General features: G+C 35.2%; 1 pseudogene; it reads right to left on the bottom strand.

Moving 5' to 3' along the window:
- Positions 1-18,241: 18,241 nt before the first annotated feature.
- On the bottom strand, positions 18,242-19,112 carry LOC110205430 (formylglycine-generating enzyme-like; annotated as a pseudogene).
- Between the last annotated feature and the right edge of the window lie 1,793 nt (positions 19,113-20,905).

Raw genomic sequence — 20,905 nt, 5'->3', positions numbered from 1 at the left:
TTCAGTTTTTTTTTTTCAGAAGTCTATCTTATCTAACTTTTCTAAGATTCTATTCATTTCCTTGACTTCATTTTTGGTTAAATTTATCTATCTCTGAGAGTAGAAAGATGAGGTCCCCAATTACTACGTTTTTACTGTTTATTGATTCCTGTAATTCTTTCAGTTTTTGCTTTATGTACATATTTGGTACATATATGTTTAATATTGATATGGCTTAATTGGTTATTGTTCTTTGAGGAAGATGAAGTTTCCCTGTGTATTGATTTTAATTAGGTCTGTTTTTGTTTTTGCTTTGTCTGAGATCACATATCATCTTCTAAAATAAAAATGTAACCAATTGATAGATGGTCAAAGGATATGAACAGGCAGTTCTCAGATGAAGAAATTAAAGCCATCTATAGTCATATGAAAAAACGCTCTAAATCACTATTGATTAGAAAAATGCAAATCAAAACTACTCTGAGGTACCACATCACACCTATCAGACTGGCCAGCATGAAAAAAACAGGAAAATGATAAATGTTGGAGAAGATTCAGGAAAATTGGAACACTAATGCATTGTTGGTGGAGTCGTGAAATAATCCAACCACTTTGGAGAGCAATTTGGAACTATACTCAAAGGGCTATGAAAATATGCATACCCTTTAACACAGCAATACCACTTTCTAGGTCTATATTCCAAAGAGATCATACAAATGGGAAAAGAACTCACATGTACAAAAAAATATTTATAGCAGCTCTTTTTTGTGGTGGCCAAGAATTGGAAATTGAGAGGATGCCCATCAATTGGGGAACGGCTTAACAAGTTGTGGTATTTGAATGTAATGTAATACTATTGTGCTATAAGAAATTATTAATAGGCTGACTTCAGAAAAACCTGGAAAGTCTTGTATGGTCTGATGCTGAGTGAAGTGAGCAGAACCAGGAAAATGTTGTATACAGTAACAGCCACATTGTGTGAAGACTAGTATTGATAGACTTAACCCTTCTCAGCAATACAAGGATCTAAGACATCTCCAAAGTCCTCATGATAGAAAGTGCTATCCACAAAGAAGAAAGAACTATGGAGTTTGAATGCAGATGGAAGAATACTATTTGCTATTTTTAATTCTGTTGTGTTTTGTTTCCCCTTTCTGGTGGTTCCTCCTATTGGTTCTAATTCTTTCTTACAACATGACTAATGTGAAAATATGTTTAATAGGAATGTATATGCATAGGCCATATCAGATTGTGTGCCGTGTTAGGGAGGTAGGTGAGGAGGGAGGGGAGAAAAATTTAAAACTCAAAAGCATGGAATTGATTGTTGATAATTCAAAATAAATTAATTTAAAAAATAAAATAAATTAAAAAGGTAAATAGTTTAACCTTACTAAATCCCTTATGATTTCTCTTTCTTGTTTCTTTTTTTATGTTTTTTTTGAATCTTGTATTTGAAATTCTAATTTTCTATTTGTCTCTGGTCTTTTCATCAGGAATGCTTAAAAGTCTTTATTTCATTAAATATCTTTTTCCCCCCTTGAATGGTCATATTCAGTTTTGGCGAATATGTTTTTCTTTCTTGTAATGCCAGATCTTTTGCCTTCTGTAATATCTTATTCTAAGCTCTCCACTCCATTAATGTGGTAACTGATAAATCTTGTGTGATTCTTACTGTGGTGGAATGGGATTTGAATGGTTTCTTTCTTACTTCTTGAAGTATTTCCTCTTCTACTTGGGATGTAAGGAATTTGGTTATAATATTCTTGTGAGAGTTCAGTTTTGGAAGTCTTTCAGGTGATGATCAATGTATTATTTTACTTTCTATTTTACCCTCTGGTTTAAGGATATCAAGGCATTTTCCCTTTATAAATTCATGAAATATGATGTCTAGGATTGTCCTTTGATCATAGCTTTCAAATAATCTAATAATTATTAAAAAATATCTGTCTTTGATATTTTTCAGGTCTTTTGTTTCTCTGATGAGATATTTCTTACTTTATTTTATTTTATTTTCATTCTTTTGATGTTTTTATTGTTTCTGTTGTGAGATATGGACCATATAAGTCTCAAGAGAAGGTGGGACCTTTCAAAGCAACTCCTTAGAAACAATGATATCTTTTTTAGATGAGATAGAACACCTAGAGTGTTACTATATGTCTGGATGATGGTATAGCTATCTTTCAGAGATGAAGATTCCTCCAAAGGGAGGGTTGCCAGGTTACCTAGAAACCCCAAGTTTATTCCCCTTTAAGAGGTCACTATATGGGGTGGTACTATAAGTCAAAAGGATGGTACAAATCTCTAGGGAGGCATTAGGAGAAGTTTATTTGACTCCATAACAACTCAAAGTTTTAGAGAATGTAATACTATTATTGTAGGGAACTGTACATGTAACAACATACCTTTTTCAGGAATGACAGTATTTGGTTACGCTTGCAGATTGTGTTGTGGTTTGTCCTTCGTTCTGAAAGAGGACCATGATATTAAGGAGATGATGACATGACTTGCAATTGAATTGGATTTGACAGAGGCAGCACTGTGCAAAGTCACCAGCCTCACTTTCTCTTCCACAGCCATCTAGATCTAGTGGCCAGATATCAATCTGGACAACTAGAGATAGCTTAGGATGCAGTTGGACACATTGGCCTTTTTAAGCTAATGCCTTTTTAAGTTCTCACTTTGAGTAAGGCAAAGTCCATTCAATGAATAGGCCTCTTTAGAAGTGAGTCAAGGGATGGTCCCTTTAATAATAATAATAATAATAATAATAATAATGTCAAACTGGGAGGGGAAGACCCTCAGGGTTGTTGGCCAAAAGAGAAACAGTTACTATTGACATTCACTTTAAGCCAGGAGGGCCCCAAAATAACCATTAAATGGGACTTGCACAATGACCTGTTATCCAATTAATGAGATTCAGAGTGAATTGGGTTCAAGGCATGGTCTTTATAAAGAAATCAAGCCAGTAAACTTAACTAGGTAGCTTTTAGCCATCAAAATTAACCTTCCTTTGGGCAGAACACCCTCAGGTAAGGGTATGATACCCAAGGAGAGGAGAGGAAAGGAGAGAAGAGAAGAAGAGAGGAGAAGAGAAGAGAGGATGAGCTGAGTTGCACAAATGGAACTGGTCAGCTGGGTCCCTATTTGGGCAGCTCGGACTACTCACAGGTTGTGATTCCTCCTTCATTCTCAAAAAGAACCATGACATCAGGGAGATGATGACATGACTTGAAGATATGGAGTAGGAGACAGGAAAAGATACACATATAATGACAGGACACCTGATGGCCTGGGAATAGATGGGACCAGAAATGTTCACCATTGAGTATTCTCTGAGCACTCTAGGAAGGTCTCATCCTGGGAATTCTGTAGATAAAAAGATGAAGACATTGAGGCATAGTCTCTCATTATGGCTATACAGCTGGGAAGAAGGTTGTATGGAAGATTGAGGACAGTCAGAAAATCAAATATGGGGGAGTAAAAGTATTGATTTGCAGTATTGAGGGACAAATGGACTCATCCTTGACTCCTCAGGATCCCTTATAAACATCTCCATATCTAATCTGTTGCTAAGGTTTGTTGTTTTCACTTTTACAATCTCTACCTCTGACACTGACATAATTCTGGTGCAGGCCTTTATCATCTCATGCCTGGACTATTGCAGTAATGTGATGGTGGATCTGCCTGAATGAACTCTTTTCCCCGATACAATCCATCCCCCATTCAGTCACTGAAGTGATTTTCGTAATGTACTGGTCTATATGTTGCCACCACCTCAGCCCCCTACTCAATAAACTCCAGTAGCTCCCTGTCACCTCCAAGATAAAATACAAAATCTTCTGCATGGCTTTCAAAATCCATCATAACCTAGTCCCTTTCTGACCTTGTGAGTCTTTTTACATCTCATTCTTTGCCCTGTACTCATTGATCCAGTGACAGTGGCAGCCTTGCTTTTCGGCAAATAAGGCCCTCTGTCTCTTGGCTTCTGACTTTTTCTCTGACAGTCGCCTATACCTGAAGTGTTCTCATGCTCCATCTCCACCTACTGACTTCTCTGGTTTCCTGTTATTCCCAGCTAACGTCTCATCATCTACAGGAAGACTTTCTGAACCCCTTTAGTTCCAGTTCCTTCTTTCTTTTAATTATTTCCTATTTATTCTGTATATAGTTCGTACATATTTGTTTTCTTGTTATCTTCTCTCACCACCACTAGCCCAGTTGTCCTACCTCCCCCTTGTTAGATTGTGAGCTCCTTGAGGGAAGGCTCTGTCTTCTTCATCTTTGTATAACCTCGTAGCTTAGCACCATTCCTGCCACATAGTAAGCATTTAATATTTATTGACTAATAGATGAAATTTTTAGATGACTCAGTAAGCACAGTCATCTGACTTCTAGTTGTGTGTGAAGGTAGGCAATGGAATTAACTCAGTGTTCCATTTGGCAATTTGTGAACCACAATAGCATAAGAGAGACAGGGATTCCAGAGTAGAGGATAGCATAGGTTGATGTTGAGAAGGGAAGAGATTATACTTATAAAGTTGTTTTCATAACATATGTTTGTGATGTACATGGGTTTGGAATAGAATAGTGTGTTTTGTATTATAGCAGAAGTTTCTGAATACATGGCATGCTATAAAGATAACCATTTTCTTATTTGTAAATCTATGTCTCCAGTCTATGTGTTGATAACTTCATATGACAATGAGCTTGGCATCTAGTAAGTGAAAAAGTAGGATATTTTATTCACAAGGGATGTTTTTCTTTGTTTGAATTTTGTGTTATTTCTTGGATGTTAGAATTTACTCAAATGTTTAATGGGTTTGTCACAACTTTTGAAGATAATTAAAGGCAAATTATATCATAAAGAATTGTAATCAATTTCTAAATAAAGGAATTTTTTTTCCCCTTCAGTTGGTAGCTAATATTCCAAAACATGAAGGTGTTCTTAAAAACAAATAAACAAACAAACAAACAACTTTTTTTTCTATTTTGAATCTCATGTTCTGCTGTGCACAGGACAATGCTTTTTTTCCCTTATATTTAAGTTTTAATATTTAAATTTATAATGTTTCTTTTTCTTCTCTTGTTGTATATTTAATTTTTGGAAAAAATAATAAAAAATACTTTTTTACTTTCTATTTCTGCCTGATATTTATCAAAATAACATAACATCAGGATGAGGCAAATTAAAAAAGACTTAAAAGAAACTCATGGCAGCTTAAGGCTGAATAACACAAAAAAAGTTTACAAATAAACATTTCATATATCCCTCAGCTGAAATCCAATTTTGTTCCTTCATTTTCCTGTTTCTAATGGTACCTTGAAGATAAACAATGACTCGTTCTATGGATATACCACAAATTCAATTATCATTTGACACTAGGTTTTGCTGTTGTACATTAAATTAGTTACAGTCTTATCTTTATTGAGAGAAAATGAAATTGTGTTTGCTAAGGAACATAGACATCCTTCTTTTAGATACTTAGATACTTTTCTTTTAGTCTCATTTTAAATTTGATAGGATCAATAAAAAACAAATGAATATACTTGGGACAGTTTCTTTAAACAGCCAATTTTATTACTTTACAATTTCTTTCAACTGCTTTTTATATCCAGTCTTAGGAAATATTGCTGTATAGTCCTCTATATCTTCTCCCTGTTCTTGACATGCATACTACGTTGTTCCTTGTTGCTTTATGCCTTCAGCATACCTAGAGTACCCACTCTTTCCATCCTTTTCATGAATCTTCCCATGTACTTTTCTCAGGTATCAGACACATCTGAATTTTTCTTAACAAAGATCATTTGAGGGTAAGTCTTGTGTCACTTGCCCTCGTGCCAATTGGTGATATTACCCTAGATTCAAAAATGATTAATTATGGCTTGGAGGTCTACTGATACTTTCTATAGTTATGTAAAATTAGAGAGAACTTGTATATTGTTCCACATAAGATAAACAAGCATTCAGTAAATGCCATTTCATTTTCTCTCTTTGCAAAATTCATGGAACAGTCTGTAAAAGTCACAGTAAATTAGAGCCAGTGAATTTTTTGGCCAATTCTACTTTGTGACAGCCCCGTAAAAACAGCCTTTGTGAACCAAGGAAAATTATTTTGGAAATGAGCCTGTCAGACACAGATGAAAAGTAGCATCATATAAGAGAGAAAAATAATAGTTTACATTTTTAGTATATACATATACATACATATATGTATATTTATATATACAAACATGTATACATACAAATATGTATGTATATATGTGTGTATATATACACATATATGCATATATAGATATAGATATATAGAGAGAGAAACAAAAATGCATTTGCCCATACACACACTCACATATGTGTATATACTTACACATATACGTATGTGTAAGTATATACACATAACCATTTTTGAACTTCTGGTGTTCTAAAACACTACTTAAGAATTGCAGGATTTCAGAGTTGAAAGGGAAGATAGAGGACATCTACTCCAACCCACATTTGCTTAAGAATCTTCTCTACAATATCCTTAAGAAGGGCTAGCACATTCCCTTTTGGGAAGTCTCTAATTATTAATCCTCACCTTTTAGGATCTCCTCAATTGCATGTGCTGTGAGCCCTTTCCCCCATGCCCTGCAACTTCCTTATACTCATCTGGTACATACCATTATTTCCCCACCCTAGTAGTAGTTCTTTGAGGGGAGAAACTGTTTCATTTTTCTTATTTTTTTTTTGTTTCTCCAGTGCCTAATACATAGCATGACATATAGTGGGGATTTAATAATTGTTTGTTTATTGATTTGTTGAATGGGAGATTTTTTTCGTCTCCTTACAATAAGTCTACATCTTTCTCTTTTCTGCTTCTGCCCATTGCTCCTAATTTTGTTTTCCTGGAAGAAGTAGCACAAGTCTAATCCTTCTTCCATATGATATCCTTCAAATACTTGACAAAAGCTATCATATTCCCAATAGGTCATATCTTCACTATCCTAAACACCTTCGATTTAGCCATGCCTCAAATCCAGATTTCTTTTTAGTGTGATAGACCGGGCCAAATAGCAAAATCAGAAAGGAGCAAAGGCCAAGTTATCTGACAGGAGCTAAAAGAGAGGTCAGATTATAGTTGCTTTAAAATAGAAAGAATGTGTGGTTGCAGAAAACCTGGAAAATAAAAAGTAAAACCAGTAAGCAATGAGAATGAAGAAATAAAGAATAGCATGAGTTATACAAAATCTTTTCTGCTTTTTTCTAAATCAATGGAAAAATCTTGAGAAGAGGATCATGTTTCATTTGCATTTTTCTTTTTCCATTCAACTTTCCTTCTTTTCTTATCACTTCCCACTTCCCTTTTATATTCCTTTCTTCTTGTCCTGACTTTTATTTACTTTATTCATACCTTGCTTTGCTTGCTATCCTGAGACTTTGATTTATATTTTGGAGATCTAAAATAGAAGTACTTGGCAAATTATTCTGTCCAAAATAAAACATTTCTAGTACCTAGGAGAAATAAAAATGCTTACCCCTCAAATACCTTTCGGCAACTATTTGATTCCCTTCCCCCCATACTAATTTTAAAATTCCTAACTAGACTGTGTGGAATGTTCTAATAAGGGTTTATAGACTGCTGACAACAAAAGGAGAAATATATGTAACCTAGGATATCAATGTGTCACTTATTTTATGTGCTTCAAAACATCAAAAGAACAGCAATTTCATTAATGTGGGTATTTCCTGGGATAACGCAGATCACAACTTAGCCATGCCTTATCGTCTTGTTTGACTCTTGTCTTCCCATAAATCCTTCCAAGGTACTCCATCCATTATGCTGAGGAGTCTTCCCCAGTTTATAAGGATACTAGTGCAGCAATAAGCCTGTCTATTATTTGATTACCTGAGTAGCCACCCTTCTTTCCAGTTATACAAATCTTTGATAATACCTTTTTATCGTGGTTCTTAATGCAATTGATCATTAGCAAATGATTGGTAATATGCTACAGCCTATTTACACACCCCATACATTTCTTTATTGCTACCTTTTGGGTGACCTACAATTTTCATTTTTCATCAATTGTGACCTTTCATGATTCACAGTAATATAGCATTACCAAAAAAATTGATGTTAAAAAGATGCATTTTATTTCACTGAGAAGTATGGGATCATCAAAAATATTATAGAATCACACAAAGGCCATCTGGTGCATTCTCTTTATCCTCTTTAATTCATGGTATAATTGTCCATCTCAAGTATGTCTATGATAAATGCACCAAAATACCAACTTAGCGGGTTGTCTGTCCAACCACGTACAGTAGTCTATATAATACATATTCTTAATTGGTTTGGCTTTTCCTGTATGGATTGTTAAGCTTTTGAGTGATCCTAGGTCACATATAGGAGGATAATAGAAATCACTCTTGGTTTTTGATTGTAAATTGTATTGAATTTACCAGGGGACATTTTGAAAAAAAAAACATTGACGTAGATATGACAGAGAAAACTGATATGAGGTGAAAAGCTAGCATATGCTGTGGTGACTAGAAATGATGCTTCAGGTACTTTGGACTAAGTGGGTTGGTGCTGCATTTTCCAAAAGCCTCCAAGTTTCACTGGGATTAACAGAGGGCAACAGTGACCTGAGTCCTTTTGTTTTCTAATTTCCTAAAGATTAGATCTGTGTAAAGGAGGAAAAACACTTTGGGAACTAGTGGGTCCCTTCTTACTAAAATTCTTCTAGCAGAAACTGGATGGCCACTCCTTACTTATGGGATAGAAAGACCTACTCAGACACTGGGTATATTAAATGGTCAATGGGATTTTTTTTTTCCACCTCAAATAGCATGAGCATTATGTGAAATGAGACAATGTTTGCTTAAAGCTGTCAGACACCGAGGTAAGTAGAGGATAGAAAAATTCAGTATCTAGTACAAAAGTAACACAGCAAGGAGACAACATGGTAGAATGGAAGAAACACAGCATTTGGAATTAGAACACAGAGCTCTTCCATTTATTCCCTGTGTATCTTGGGCAAATCACATTACCTCCTTAAACCTCAGTTTCTGTGCTTGCAAATTAGGGGATGAAACTTGGGAACCTTGAAGGTTTTTTCCAGCTTTAATTTTGTTACCTTATAATTCACTTGAAGGAAAGGGAATAATGAGATGAAAAGGAAGGGGTAAGACCATGGGAAAGAGAGTATAATTGGGACACAAGCCAGGAGTTCCAAAGGTCAGAACAAGCCAAGGTTCATGATAAATGATAAAAACAGTGTAAAGGCTTTTTAATCTTTATATAAAAGGAAAGATCAAAGAACATATAGGACAGCTGCTCAGGGGTGGATGGCAGTACTGCTCAATGCATTTTTCCATTTTTTCTTCCAAAGAGAATGGTTTCAACCTGGGAAGCATAGAAACATAAAGATTAACAGGGAATTGAAACCCAAGATGATGAGATAAGATTGTAAGAGAGCAACTGTCCTCTCTAAATTCTAATCACCAGGCCCAGATGTGCTTTAGCCATGAATATTTAAAGAGCTGAACATTTTTATTTTTACAGCTACTCTAAGTAATTAAAAAAATATTGAATATGCGAGATTTGCTTCATTATTGGATATGAGTAAATATTCTGATTTTCAAAAACAAAAAAACAAACAAGGCGAGTTTCAAAACCATAAGCTAATGAATTGAACTTCATTTTTTTTTTAATGAAATTCTAGGACCTATTATTTTAAAGTGGTCGGTTCTGGGGAATTAGAAATGAAAATGGAAATCCTAAGATTACTATGGCTTCATAAATAACAAGTTATGCCTGGTTAATCTCATTTTTTATTTAATTTTTTGACAGGATTACTACATAGGTATAGCAAATGAACTCTGTATGCTTAGATTTCACCATGCTGTACAAAATATGTCATGGTGTTCTCAAGGATAAAATTAAAAAGGTTTAGATTTGAGGAACTCTTTTGGGCAGATTCATACCTAGCTTAATGACTAGATCAAAAGTTTACTATTTAATAGAATAATGTCACTGTGGAAGGGAATCTCTAATGGAGAAGAGTACTTAGCCCTAGGCTGCTCAGCTTTTTTATCAAGACTTGGAAGAATACATGGAAGTCACAGCATATAAATATCAGCAATTGTTATTAACTTAAGCTTTAACTTTTAATTTAAAAGCTTTTTATCCTCACTCATCATTCCATTTGACCTGCTTGTTGCTTTTGATACTGCATGCAATTGTATTCTATTCACATTTTGTTATTCTCCTACTTCTTTGTCCTTCTTTTCCAGTCATCTGTGGTGAATCATTCTCCTCCTTTATTCCATTAAATATGGCAGTCCCCCAAAACTCTTTCCTGGGTCCTAATTTCTCCTTTATACTCTATCACTGATCTCACCAGCTCCCATAGATTTAGTTATCATGTCTGAGCAGTTAGCTCCCGCAGCAATGTTGATAGACAATAAAGTTGTTGTTCTTTTTCTTGGTCAAAATAAAATACAGTAGCAAATGGGGTTTTGCTGTTGACAGATAAACGTAACAATGATCGAAATTCAGACTAAGAGGATGGAAAATAATGATCTTGTTTCATTAGCCTTTATTTTCTTTCTATAATTTTGTATAAAATTAATTATGCAAGATAAGCCAGGGAAGATCTTGAGAATGTTTATCCCTAAGTAAGACAAATGTTTGCAACTGATGCCTGTTTTCTCCACCCAGACTTGGGGTTTTATTAGGTGATGTGGTGGCTATGACTAAGGAATTGTCAATCTGTCTTTATCAGGGACTGGCTATGGCTAGCCAGTCAGTCAACAAACATTTTATTACATTTTCACTATACTCTATACACTCTGCTAGGCACTCTCAATCATACTTTAGCTTATTGGATCTGAGATGGCCAACATCAGGCCCTAAAGAGACAAAGCCCAGAAAATTGTAGTAGGGAGCAATATCTAATACAGTACCAGAACTACCACCCATCATGACACCCACCAAGTCCAGCAGAGTAGTGCTCTATGTGCATTGTTCAAGTCACCAAGATTCACTAGTCCACCAGCAGGGACCAGCAGTGGAATGTGCTATGTGGAGCCTCTCATTGTAGTAGAGAACAGTTATAATGTTATAATAGTTCTATAATCAACACGTGTGTGATTACTTTTCATTTGCCCCTTGCCCAGAACTAACTATCTTTAAAATTGTCCTATTTCTATTGAGAGTATCACTATCCTTCAAGATGTCCAGGTTCACAACTCAAAATCATTTTTAAGTCTTCTCTTTCCCTCAAACACATATATATCTAATCGGTCTTACTGATTCTACCTCCATAACATGTCTTTACTTCATCTCTACACTCATGTACCCTTTATTTTAATACAGATTTTCATTAGCACTCACTACAGACTCTTAATTAGTATCAAGTCTTTCCTTCTCCAATTCATCCTTCATAGATTCTGGCAAAATGATATTCCTAAGCAGAGAAATCTGACTATGCTACTCTTTTACCTAAAAGTTTAATTGACACCCCCCCCCCCTTTGCTTAGAATATAAAATGTGAACTTTAATTTTGGCGTTAAGGCTTCCATAATTCAATATTAAATTTCCAGGCTTATTTCACATTGTGCCTCTCCTTCATATCATCTATATTCTAGCCAAAGAGGACTACTAATTACTTTCTGACTTTGATTTGTTGTCTTCCTCATCCCTGCGTACTCATGCACACCACCACACTCACCCCTCTCCCCTTTCCCCACCCACCATCCTACTCCATGCCTGAAAAATTTTATCTCCAAAACTCTATCTACTGATATACTTTTCTTTGTTCAAGGCCCAGCTCAGGTGAAAATTTATCCTGTGAGAACTTATCTCATCTCTCTCTGATAATAGTGATGTCACTTTACGTATTTTTTCTTACAATATTTTGCCTGGATGCATCCTTTTCACTCATTATACTTGAATAATCTGGACTTATGATTTTATTTGTTTTGAGAGTTTTCTCTACAGATTCAGATGCAGATTTAGATTAGCCTGTGGCACTGAGAGGTTAAGTTACATACACAGAGGCATAGACAGAGGCAGGATTAGAATCCATGTCTTCTTGATTCTAAGGCTGGCTCTCTATTATTACTGCATGTTGTCTCTTTTACCATGTATTATAATTATTTAGGTATTTTTCTGATTCCTCCTATTAGGTTATAAGCTCCTTGAGGTCAGGGATAATATACATTTTCATCTTTATATCTCAAGCATCCAGTACCATGCTTTATGACTGGTTGGCATTTAATAAATGATTTTAATGTAAGCTATCATGGGTTATGCAAATATGCAATGATGAAGCTAATGGATACCATATCTCTATCATCTTGGCTACCCTTCTTCAAGGCAGATTACTATTTTTGCTTTAAGGGGAGCAGGCAAAAGGCTATAACTGGGCTCCTTCTTGAACCTATTTCCAGGAAAGGTATTGGGCTATAATTATATCTATCCCCTCGCCTCAATTATCTATCTGGGCCAGGGATTTGAAGTTCAAGACAAAAGAGGCACTATTTCTCTCAAGAGGGAGGGTAGCATTAGCTTATACTCACCAGCTTAGCTCTTTCTTCTACCACTGCTTACATAAAAAGCCATCACATATAGTGAATACAGTAAACCCATTCATCCAGACAAATAGCAAATAGAAATCAAGATTATATAGATTAAAGTACATTGGAGATAATAAGTTCTTCAGCTGTTCGTGAAATGAGATCTCAGCTCAAACCAGGAAAGAAAGAATATTCTTAGCCAGAAGAGTTCTTTCTAGAAGTCTCTAAAATTGAATTCAAGTTCAGAGACTTCATAGGGCTGGCTTCCCATAAATGTCTCTTTTCTTTTTAGAGCATTCTCTGTGTAAATATCTCTCCAAGAAATGCCTAGAACGAACTCAGTAGGACTTCATACAGGTATGCAGTCATTCTTAGCATTATTTCTACCTGTTCAAAAATACCTCAGGCTTGTATAGTTGTTAGGTTACATTGAATTGAATTTATTAAATTCAATGGAGCCAGACAAAGGCAGAATGGTTTACTTTAGGAAATATTGTATTCCTCAGCATTAGAATTCATCAAGTAGAGGATGGATGTTCACTTGTTGGGATATTATAGAGGAGATTATTGTTCAAGAATAGTTTAGATTTGGAGAGCTCATGTCCTTTCCAACTCTGGGATTTTGTGAGTCAAGGAACCAGAGGTAGAGGAATTTAATGAGTGAACTGTCTGTATAAGCTACCAAAGTCGGGTGGGAATTAGCATGGCCAGAACTGGAATCAGAAACAAAGCAGCACCAGGAACAGATAAGAATCCAGTTCTCAAGAAACAAAGTATATACTGGAAGGATATGAGACCTGTCATATTTTGTCAAGGCTCCTATAGACTGGTGGTCCTGGAACCTTGTAGGTATCTTTAATGATGCTTATTTTGCTAACATTCTAAGTATCTAATGAATTGCTAGACTTGTAGATAAGATGTGGATAAATGATGTTTCAAACATGGAATAAATACAGGTAAGTATTAGTAGTGTGGAGGAAATGACTTCATACCATTATGATAAATAATAATAATAATATAATAATAACTTATATTTATATGACATTCTAATTTGGCAAAGCACTTTGCATACATTATCTTCTTTGGTCCTCACAACAACTCTGTGAAATGAGTGCTATTGTTATCACTCTCATTATACAGATGAGGAAACTGAGACCTACAGAGGTGTAGGGCCTTGACCAAAATTACACCAAATTAAAATTATAGCAAATTAAACCAAATTACACCAAAATTAACCAAAGTTAGTAGATATCTGGGATAGGTCTGAACTTGGCATTTCAATATTATCCTGTATGTATTTTGTTTTTTACATAGTTATTTGCTTGTTGTCTATTCCATTCGACTATGAGCTCCTTGAAAGAAGGGGCTGTTTTTCCCTTTTTCTTCGTATTCCAGGCATTTAATATGAGAGTGAGACTAGCATTTATTAAGCACCAAATATATGCTAGACATTGTGCTAAATGCATTACAAATATTATTTGATCCTCACAACAACCATTGACTGATTATACATTGTGTCATACCTCAGCAAGAGATGATGCACTAGGACAGCCAATATTAACTCTTAGCACTTTAAAGTAAGAGCTTTGATAGAGAGATCAGCTAGTGGTAGCAAAAGCAGCAGACACTATTTCTTAATAGGAAAATGAAGATCATTGTTGTTGTAATAGAGTGATTTAAAAGGGGTCATAGAAGCCCTTGGTGGTCTTAGATTATTTTTCTTCTGTATAAGTTTTCTGTGACTGATTGGGAAGTAGCACCACTTAAGACAATATTGAGAACATGTGTCCTGTGTGTATTCATTGGTGGTTATGAGAAGCAAGATTTATTTTATCTTTATGGGCAATTGCAATTCATGCAGGATTTGGAAGGGGACAAAGAGGACACTCGGGGACAATGACAAGGTAAATGCCCACAGACTCAGCTACCTTCTACTAGTTTCATATTACCTAAGTAGACTTAAATCTTTCCCTTGAGGGCATGCAAACTTCAGAGGCCTTGGTCTCTAACAACTAATAGCATTTACATCATTCAGTCAGAATAATATTTTAGCTCATAACAGCATTTCTGAATATATTCCCTTCAAAAAAATCCCTTAATGAATTTTAACCAACTACTTGTGCTTCAATAAGAAGCAACTTGATTTTTGTGTTACTGTAATTATTGCAAATAAAATGACAGTATATTTGGAAAAGAAATATACAAAGCAATTCTCCTACCCCACTGCCATGAAGACTAATGATGATAATCAAGAAACATAAATTAAATGAAGAGGACTTTGATGGAGTAAGAGTCAAGCCATCCCATCAGGAAACAAGAAAATGTATGCCTAAATTTAGTCCTTAGAATGTTGGGAAAAGTTGAAGAAGCAAGCCCTTTTAGATAGGAAAAATAGAACTTTGTATTATCTTTTTTCTCTTTTCTCATTTTCTGCTTGGGATTTTAGATTTTTTGGAGTAAGAAAAAAAGAAGGAAGTTTTGTTTAGTAAAAAAATTGTCGATGAGACATTTCCTACTTTGATTCAATATGGTTCAGGGCTTTTAGTACTTAAAGGATATTTTGATGATTCCATGATTTTATTTAACTCCCTCTATTGATATAGAGGTGACTTCTCAATATGTTCTTATTTTTCTTCTTGTTCATGCCTTTCCACAAGACCTCTATAGAGGATCCACCCAACACTCTGTTTTTTTGTTATTTTGGGGTTACCACTAGGTTTTGTATATCCATTATTTGCCATCCATCTGATATGACTGGCCAATTAAGAATTCTTGGTTACCTTCAAGGATCAGCCAAAGGACTACTTTCTTTATGAAGCCTTTCCTGATTCCCACAACTTGTGGAGCAGCCTTATTCCCCAAATACCATATATTAATTGTGTATATATTCCATATATACCCATGTATATAAGTAGTGTTCCTCCTCCTCTCCTCAATAGAATATAAACTCCTGTGGGAAGGAATTATTTTATTTATTTAATGTCCCCAGCCCTTAACACAGTGCCTCGCATGTAGTAAGAACTTAATAAACATTTGTTTTCTTTCTTTCTTTGTTTTGTTTTATTGTTTTCTTTTTTAGGCAATTGGGGTTAAGTGACTTGCCCAGGGTCACATAGCTGGTAAGTGTCAGGCATTTGGTCTGAGGTCAGATTTGAACTCAGTTCCTCCTGACTTCAAGGCCAGTGCTCTATCCACTGTGTCACCTAGCTGCCCCTTATTTGTTTTCTTTCTTGACTGGTATTAAACATCCTTGATATATTTTATACTTTGTCTTCTGCAAAAGTGGTTAATGGTGCAGCAATTAAAAAGTTTGAAAGACATAGTTTCTGGGTAATTTAATCATTTTATTAATAAGGCCAGCACATTTGTTAATAAAAAGATGGTCACTTGGCTGTCTCTCTTAGACCAATGACTTCTCATGGTGGTGGTTTCACAGTTTATATGCCCTTCACAGAGTAGGTGTTCCTAAGGGGTGGCAATCAATTCTGATCATTTAACAATTATTGAGAAATTTAATATTACAATGACAGTGTGGACTATATTACAATGAAGGTCTTGGGGAACATGACTTGGGTCACCCAAATCTTGGTCAGAGGGACTTAACAATTTCCACATCACTTGTCTGACAAGAAAAGAGAATCAACACTTCCTCAGACCTGTCTGAGCAAACACAATGAGCAGGAATGCACCCATTAGCCCAAACTTAGCATTTCTTTTATTGTCTGGTTAGATTTTGGCCTGGATAAATCTCTCCCTAAGATTTCCCACACTGGCTGTTTTCTGAATAAGGATTAATTATTAAAGACAAAAGAGAAATATTCATTTCTCATACTGCCTTAAAGCCTGAAGCCTACTTACACATTTCCTTTTAATTTTTGTTGTACCTTAGGTTGCTCATAATTTTGAATATTCCTTAATTATAGTATTCCATGATTCATAGCAAGATAGCATAACATCCATGATTCATAGCCATATAGCACCACAAATAAAGGTATTAATGATATAGACTTTTGTGACAATGAAAAAAGAACCAAAATTAGTAATTAGATGAGACCTATGAACATAAGACTTCAAAGGAATATTAAATACAGAATAAAATTAAGTTATAAATTGTGCAGCATAAACAACAACTGCTATAGGAAAGCAAGTCAACACATTTATTAAATGCCTACTATGTAACAGGAAGATGACCGATGAATAAAGGTAATAATACGCAAAGAAAGTTTCATTGATCTATGGAATATACCAACTGCCAAGCAAATTTGACTATCACAAACTTAATTCTATTTAGAGCAAAATGGAAAGTATGAGCCCACTACTTAATGAAGATAATATATGAACAAAAAATTCAGAAATACTCAACTCATATTAATTTTAATCTTCTGCATCTAGGAAAATGGATTTTGAATGATGAAAGGCAGAATGACACAATCATATTAATAATTTACATTTATATATTGCTTACAATGTAAACAGTGCTTTCACTACAGCAACACTGTGATTTACATAGGCTACTTATTATAGTTACTATGTCATAGCAGAGAAAGCTGAAACATAGCAAGTTTTGACTTGATCAAATTTATGATTCCAAGTCTTGGCACTAATTCTATTTTTCTTCCCAGTATTCCATTATTAAAGTATAGTGCAAAAGAGCTGACACATAACACCTAATCTTCTTTAAATGTGACAAAAAGTATCTTTGGATTCAATTTCATACAAGTGTGAAAGGAAATTGTAGACATGATCTCAGGTTAACCTTTGTTTAAAGTTAATTGGAGATTTTATCAAGCAATTTTTTTTTTATTTGCAGTTGGGAAAATAAGGTAGAAATATATGACCAATTTAGAGAATAAATAATATTTTGGCTAACCTATTGGGATAGAATTTTTGAGCTCTTTATTGATAAAACAAGTCCTTTATTATTTAGTCTCACTTTATAGTTTCTTCTCCATTTAAAAACTATTCCAAATAGACTGTCTCTGGAACCAATAGAATTACATTTTTTCTGCTCTTGTCCAAGTCAAATTATTAGGTCATATTAATTAGTTGTTTTCTACCTGGTACCTTCAACTTCTTCTAGAAAAGGCAAATGGATCATTAGGACAGTTCGCCATCTTGAGTACAGTACCTAGCACTTAGTAGGTGTTTAATAAATGTTTATTTATTGATTGATTTGCCAGGATCAGTTGATAAAGTACTTACCTCCATAATTCATATGCTTAAGCTTCAAATTTAAAAATACAAAATTTGAGAAGTTTGTTCCACTGTTTTAACCACTACAGGCAGGAAAATTCCAGACCTTTTATTTGGCACCATGTTTCTGAGATTAAAGAAAGATGAATTAAATTATGCATTCCCACTTTAAACTAAAGTTAGTGAAGTAGGGGTGTTCCAGATAGTGGAAGAAAGCAGTATTGGCATTAAATGTTAAGTGTTATCTTTAAAGACCACTCCTAAAAATAATGTTAAATTGAAGCCTTCTCCAAAGACCCATGACAATAATAAAATGTTGGCTACTAAGACTATGTTAGTGATTGAGTCTTGAAGGGAAGGAGGGGTGTGGTATTTTGGTTAGCAGCCTAGTGGGTGCAGAAACTGCCAAAAGTTGAGCATTTCATTTTACAAGAGATTGGTCACTTCAAAGTTGTCCAGGAAGCCCAGGGAAAGCTGGACATCATTCTTTTGGTAGCTTGTACATGAGGCCTACTGCCCTCCTTGGCTTTTATCATGGATCTGCGAAAAGACATAGCAGAACCCAAGGTCTAAAGCTGAGATGTCTTGTGTGTTTTGGCTGCAGGAAGCACAAATGTATGTGTAAATAGGAGCTATGACACATATATGATCAGCCTTTCTTCACTTGGTCACTCCCAAAGGGGTTCCCTTTATGATCAAGGGTTTAAGCATTTCATCAACAGAATAATGAACAGTTCACCAGTCCTAGGTCCACTCCCATGTATTCCCCACTGTGTTGTACAGACCATATCCATTTGGAGGAAATACAGTTAACAGGCTCAGTTCCTTGGTAGCCATCTTCACCAGTGTTGCTCACTGAGAACTTTTCTTGCCAAATGTTGGTATAATGTTGACTTTTTGACTGCAAATTGTTGCCCCAAGTGCAAAGCCTATTCTCAAGGCCCCTCTGCAGGTATATTCCCATTCAACTTCTGTGAGTAACTGCTTTCTAGCCCAAGGGTAGTATGCCACCAATTCATTCCAGGAGATGTGAAGAACTGGGTGATCCAGTCTGTGTAGAATAGTAGAATCAGGGCCTTCTGGATGTCACAATGAGCTGCTTTAACAAACAACCACCATGGAGCAGCTGCAAGTGCCTGGCGGATGTCACTTATCACCTGATCACTCAACATTCTGTCAAAAACAAAGGAATCACTGGATTTTTCTTCCTCTGTCATGTAGCCAGTTGAATTCACAAATTTCTTAAATTTGGCATTACTTCTTTATGTGAATTGATATAAAAGGAGTTAATTCTGACCCTTCTGTCAGGTCCTTCCACATCCTGCTTTATTTGAGGATCATCTGTGCCCATCATAAATATACTAGCAGGGATGTGGGCCATCTGTGGAGGCAGCACTGGCCCTTCAGAGGACTGGGAGTATTGTCTTAAGAGCCATGTGACTGCTCAGTGTGTACATACACATATAAATATGTATATAAAATGTATGCATGCATTTGTGTATCTATCTGTATATGTATGGATGCATGTATGCATGTATGCATGTATGTATGTATGTATCTCTCTGTCTTCTGTCTATCTGTCTTATAGACCATTACTATGGGTTCCACATAAAACATCAAAAATTCTTCATTTCTTTTGTTTTTAGGCAACTAGGCCATTCAGTGAATAGAATTCTGGGCCTGGCAGACCTGAGTTCAAATGTGACCTCAGATTTACTAGCTGTGTGACATTAGGCAAGTCACTAAGCCTCTGTCTGTCTCTTTTCCTAATCTCTAGAATGGGGCTAATAACAACATCTACCCCTCAGGGTTGTTAGGAAGATCAAATGGGATACTAATTGTAAAATGCTTAGCACAGTGCCTGGAATTTAGTAGGTGCTATATAAATGTCAGCTTTCCCCTCCCACCTCCCCCGTGTGAATAGTTAAACTAAACTTGACTCAGAATGGATCTCTTTTAGGAAGATCTGCAATGAATGAGCACAGAATTATCCACAACAGGAGTATCTGAAGGCCGTCACCATGTAGAGCAGGGATTCTTAACCTGTTCTTTAGCTTGCTTTTTAAAGCCATTCTCTAGTAAATTGGCATTTACTTGGTTTAGTATAACTGACTACAAGAAATAAGTGCTGTTATGAAAAGTATTGTGCACTGAGATCTTCCCTATCTTGGGATATATGACTTCCTTGGGGTATATGAATAGCAATGAGATAGCTTGGTCACCATGTGGATATTTAATCACTTTTTTTTTTGCATAGATGCAAATTGCTTCCCTTAACAATCAAGCCAATTCACAATTCCCCCAACAATATGTTTGTGCTCTTAGTTTTCTTCCTTCTTTTTAAGATTCCAAAAACATTTATTAATAATTTACTTTTATTTTTAGTATTTTTGAACAGATTTCAGGAACTATAAAAAAGAATAGCCAAAAGTATGGCAGCCATTATTAAAATTAAATTGTTGCAAAGCATTAACATGTCCCCATTATCCTCTCTGGCCTTGGTTTTCCTCTAGTGGGTGCTCTTGACTTTCCGTGGCTCCTCTGTCATTGACTATTTTTTTTTAGGCAGTTGGGGTTATGACTTGCCCAGGGTGACACAGCTAGTAAGTGTCAAGTGTTTTGTCTGAGGCCGGATTTGAACTCAGGTCCTCCTGACTTCAGGGTGACTATTTGTATCTTTTGTCATCTTTGCTCATTTCCTGGGTGTGAAGTGAGAACTCAGATTTGCTTTTCTTTTATTTCTCTTGTAATCAATGATATTAGTGATTAAGAACTATCTTACGTAGTTAAAAGTTATTTTCTTTCACATAGCAGTTAATAGTTTGTATTTTTTTATTGAGAAATATCTGTTTAAAAACTTTGAGCACTTGTAAAATGGGGAATGACACAGTCACATATTTGTGTTAATTCTGCATTTATCTTGGAGGTTAAACCCAGTGATTTGATGATACAGTTCCTCTATTTCTTTTCTTAGTTGCACTGATTTTGCTCATGCAAAAGCTATTTAATTTCGTAGAATCAAAATTATATTTTATCTTTTTGATAATTTTAGTTAAGTCTCTCCTATGCCTTGTACCCAGTTAGAGTTGTATAAATCATTTTATTTCATTTTTTGTGTAGCTTTTATATTTACTTATATTATATGTACAGTTAGAGTATTTGAGTATGTAGTAT

The sequence above is a fragment of the Phascolarctos cinereus genome, unplaced genomic scaffold (assembly GCF_003287225.1).
Source record: "Phascolarctos cinereus isolate Bilbo 61053 unplaced genomic scaffold, phaCin_HiC Scaffold_5;HRSCAF=322, whole genome shotgun sequence".
Taxonomy (NCBI): Eukaryota; Metazoa; Chordata; class Mammalia; order Diprotodontia; family Phascolarctidae; genus Phascolarctos; species Phascolarctos cinereus.
The sequence above is the reverse complement of the archived record's forward strand: the minus strand, read 5'-3'. Positions and strand labels throughout refer to the sequence as shown.